This window comes from Oryzias latipes, chromosome 7 (genome assembly GCF_002234675.1).
Source record: "Oryzias latipes chromosome 7, ASM223467v1".
Taxonomy (NCBI): Eukaryota; Metazoa; Chordata; class Actinopteri; order Beloniformes; family Adrianichthyidae; genus Oryzias; species Oryzias latipes.
Genome location: NC_019865.2, coordinates 34,201,301 through 34,205,812, shown reverse-complemented (window position 1 = coordinate 34,205,812; position 4,512 = coordinate 34,201,301).

Sequence of the window (4,512 nt, the reverse complement as noted above, 5' to 3'; positions counted from 1 at the left end):
GAATAAAAGCTGAAAGTCTGCACTTCAATGGCATCTGAGTTGTTTTATATAAAAATCACTGTGGTAATGTACAGAAACTAAATTAGAAAGAATGTGTCTCTGTCCAAATATTTCTGGTCCTGACTATAATTTCTACTTGTAACACTATTTTTTTTCTAAGTGGATGGTTTTCTGTCACGCATGAAACCTGTGTTTGCTTCCCAGAATGTGCAATTAAGGACCCCTTAAGCAAGGGCGCTGTCACAAGAACAGGCAGATGCCCGGATCCAAATAGGGGTTATGTAAGGTTTATTAGCTCAGTCCACAAAGCTAAATCAGGGTCAGGCAGATAGGGGTAGATAAGAGGCGTAAGTTTATTAGAGGAAAGACTGGATGGTCAAAATCCAGGCCAGGGTCGGGGCAGGCAGCAAACGAACTGAGTCAGGCTTAGAGCTGTGGTTGTTTGATGAGAGTCAGGTGTGCAGCATCCAGGGAATGTGGTTAGAACTCTGGAGATGGTTGCCGCTGGTGACCAGAAGGGGAGACAGAGTTCTGACTTCTGACAGTTAAGCCTTGAGACAGTTTTTATCATGGCTTTTGTCATTTTGTAAGCTGAAATCGATGCAGCTGAATTGAGTTGCGGTCAGGTTGTCTGCAGGTAAGAACTGTTGAAAATCAGGGTCACTGTTGAAATTTAGAGATATTGCAGATCCCAGTAAGCCATGACTTTCTTAAAATTGTATTTCACTTTTCTATTTCTTAATATATTTTTTGCCCAGGCGTTCTTGATCAATCACTTTTCAAAGACTTGCATGTTGTTGACAAACAGAACCTTGGACCGGTCAGTGTAGCTTAACAAATATTTTACAGTTTCTCATCCAGGTATTTTGAATTTTTTGCCAATGCTTTTATATCTGAGCTTTTTTTTTGCAATTTCACCATTCTTTCTGATCAGATGGTCACTTAGATAAACAGCAGTTTGTGTTTTGATCCACAAACCTGACAATGATAGGTGGTTTATCTGACTCCGTTCTCCTGGGAAGTGAATGGCAGGTCTCAATGGTATTTAAATCCAGGAAAATCCCTGTAGACTTGAAAAATAATTACACCTAATATTTAACATCAACGCTCTTACCAGGATCAGAAGCACTGCTATCCCAGTTAGCCGTTGCTGCATTAGCCTTTGCTCGGGGTTTGATCTGTGATCCGATGAAAATTCTTAGGGGTGTATGGAAAAATTGATTCTGTGATATATCGCGATTTCATCAATATCAAGACGATATTTATTTAATTATTTGTGAGCGTCCTTCAGTTTCTGACTCTAATTTTCCACTTTTTTTCTACTCCCTCAGTTAACAATAATGTGACAGAGATGTCATGGGAGAATCATGGGAGATCTGGTGAAAAACTGTGGGGCTGATGCCGGCAGACTCACGTCTCAGAGCTTCATTCATTTAACCCTTCTGCTATCTTAGGTGACCCCCCCCTTCCATTGACGTGTTCTCCCTACCATGATAAAGGTGGATAAAGGTGGAAAGATTTCATGGAATCCATGGACACCAGTGAAGATCACAAATCATTGAAGAAAAAAGGTTCAGAGCACTGTCTAGTGGGTCTAGATGACCCAACTCCCAACGTTAAAGTGCCTAGGATAGCACAAGGGTTACGCACTTTTATACATGTTCTGACACTTGATCCTGTGTGAAGCTACACGATTGATATCAGAAAGTGAAGACGCTCACCACGTCTGATTGGTTAGATTGATAACATATTGAAATAACCTCCAAGAATGATTGTCAGACAGTTTAAGGCAGGGGTGTCAAACTCATTTTCACCGAGAGCCACATCAGCATAGTGGTCATCCTCAAAGGGCCAGATTTAACTTATACATGTAACTAAATGTAATGAAAAATAAATGTTACTAGTTAATGTTAAATAACTCATTATTTGTTTATTATAACTTTTTAAAGTGACAATTACAGAAAAACATAGAAAACATATGTTTGCTTGTCACTCTAGCATAAATCCTTTTAAATTTAATTTTTTTATATGGACAGTGTTTAAGTCCTATTGTATTGTTGCCGAATCAGATATTTCAAGCCTGATTCCCCCTAGGTATGAATAAAAACACACCAATTTTTATGTTTTATTTAAAGAAGTTAAAAACTTTTATGCTCTCGGGGGCCACATTTGGCTCGCAAGCCTTGAGTTTGACACATGTGGTCTAGGGGTCGGAGACTTTTCTAAAAAGTGTGAAACCTGGTCCTGTTTAGATGAACACAGAGCTGATATCCTGGCATGGAAAATGTTTTTTAGACTGGTGATAATGAATGTTTTCCCACAGCACACTTGATCATCCCTTACGGTACACTGGTTGGAAAACACTGAATTACGGAAGAAAGGCAAATCCATTACCTTCCTCACTTAGACACTGTAGACCTTTGTGATGGATAAAGGTGGAAAGATTCCATGTTATATATGGACAACAGTGAAGATCACAAATCATTGAAGAAAAAAGGTTCAGTGCACTGTCTAGCCCAGGGGTCGGCAACCCATGGCTCCGGAGCCACATGTGGCTCTTTCATCCATCTGTTGTGGCTCCCTGTGACTTTGGAAAATAATGAGTATTTTATAATAATTAAATTTTATTTTAGTTTTTTCATTTTTCATGGCATTTCAAAGGCACTGCTAGCTCCGCACGAAGCGCGAGCCACGTAAAAAAACAGCTTAGTAATGAGCTCGTATTTATCGGACCTGCAGAGCTGATAGCAGGAGGAGACACGCGGGGCGGCTTCAATAAACACTCCGATCTTCTGCCGGGAACTTGACGTGCCGCGGGGCAGAGACCAACTCGCTGATGACAGACTGAGAGTTCGCGCCAGCGTTGCCAGATAGAGTCAAAGGTTTCTAGCCGAAAAGTCATCTGAAAACCGCCAGACCCAGCCAAAGACCGCCAAACACAGCTTTAGCTTTTGTTGATGTTTTTTTTTCATACTGGACTGATAAAATAAAAGATTTTTCTAAATAAAAGGTAGTTCAGACTAAAAATAAAATGTGTACAATATTGAATATTTCTTCAGCAGGCCTCCTTCTTCCATTCATTTTCTTAACCCGCTCTATCCCCGCTATAACCTGCGTCTGGCTCTTTCATCCTTGTGCTGCGCTGGAGCGACCCGACTTCCGTATTTTGCGCTCTCTGTGTAGGACACACTGAGGAGCGCGGGGGAAACAAATCTCAGCTGCAGAGGATGTGAACAGGTGAACAGGTAGAGAGGAGAAGCAGGTGGAGAGGCGGGGGAGGGGGTTTGGCTTCAAACTCTGTCAGGGATGCAAACACGGGCGTCAGATTGAGACGCAGCTTTCCCTGCGGAAGTTGAAGCAGAGACTTTCCCTGGGATTATTTATGAACTCACACATGGAAACATGATTACCCAGTAGAACTCTTCAAAATAATAAACCTGATCTCTCCACATTCTCAGTGTCTACCATGCATTGATAAACACATGCAGAGATCAGACCAGAACCAGTAGCTCCTCCCAACGCGGCCGCGGTATCTTGATCCTTTAAAGAACATAATGTGCATTTGCAGCGATGTATGCTTCAGACGATGTCCGATTGGCCAATCTCCATGTCAATCAAGTCCCGTACTTCTCAGTGAGGATTTTGATTGGCTGGTGGATTTTAAAGAAGTACTTTTTTTAAATCTTTTCTGGCCCGGGATCTACACTCATGTCATTGAAGATCAAACGGTAGATCGCGATCGACGTAATGAGTACCTTTGAATAATATATACATGCATAATATATATAATGATGTCAAAACAGGTTGTGGCTCCGGGAGCTTTCTTTTTTATTAGGGGCGGTCCCAAATGGCTCTTTGAGTAAAAAAGATTGCCGACTCCTGGTCTAGTGGGTCTAGATGACCCAACTCCCAACGTTAAAGTGCCTAGGATAGAACAAGGGTTACACCTCTGCATCCCTTTCCTGGTTTCTGCTGCTAGAATGCTTTTCTCTGGCTTTTTCAGCTGTATTTCTACTTTATCTCCACAGGTGTGACTTCAGCAGAGACTTCAGACATGCCCAAACCCCTATCCCTTCACCTCGGCTCTTTTTGAAGACTATTTTTATCAGCCGATCCATCAACTAACACAATTGTGTTTTGAGCCCACACCCATTGAGAGATTAATCAAGCCTCTTTGAAGTTGCTGATTGTCTTCTTTCAGTCTGATCAACCCCTTGAATATGTTTACCGTTTTGGACAGCACTGACTGGAATGACACAATTTGTTTTTTATTAATCTATGTCAATTCACTTATCCATTTTATTCGACAACCTTTATTTATTTTTTAAAATTTATTAAGGCATCTAAAATGAAATTATTCATCCAATAACTTTAACTTTAACTAACACAAACATTTAGGGACACTAACACACACAAAGGACGGTTTTCACTTATCAATCCATCCATTTCCAACAATATAAATAAATAATCAGGAACTGACCTTTTTGCCCATATTATGTAACAATGCAATAA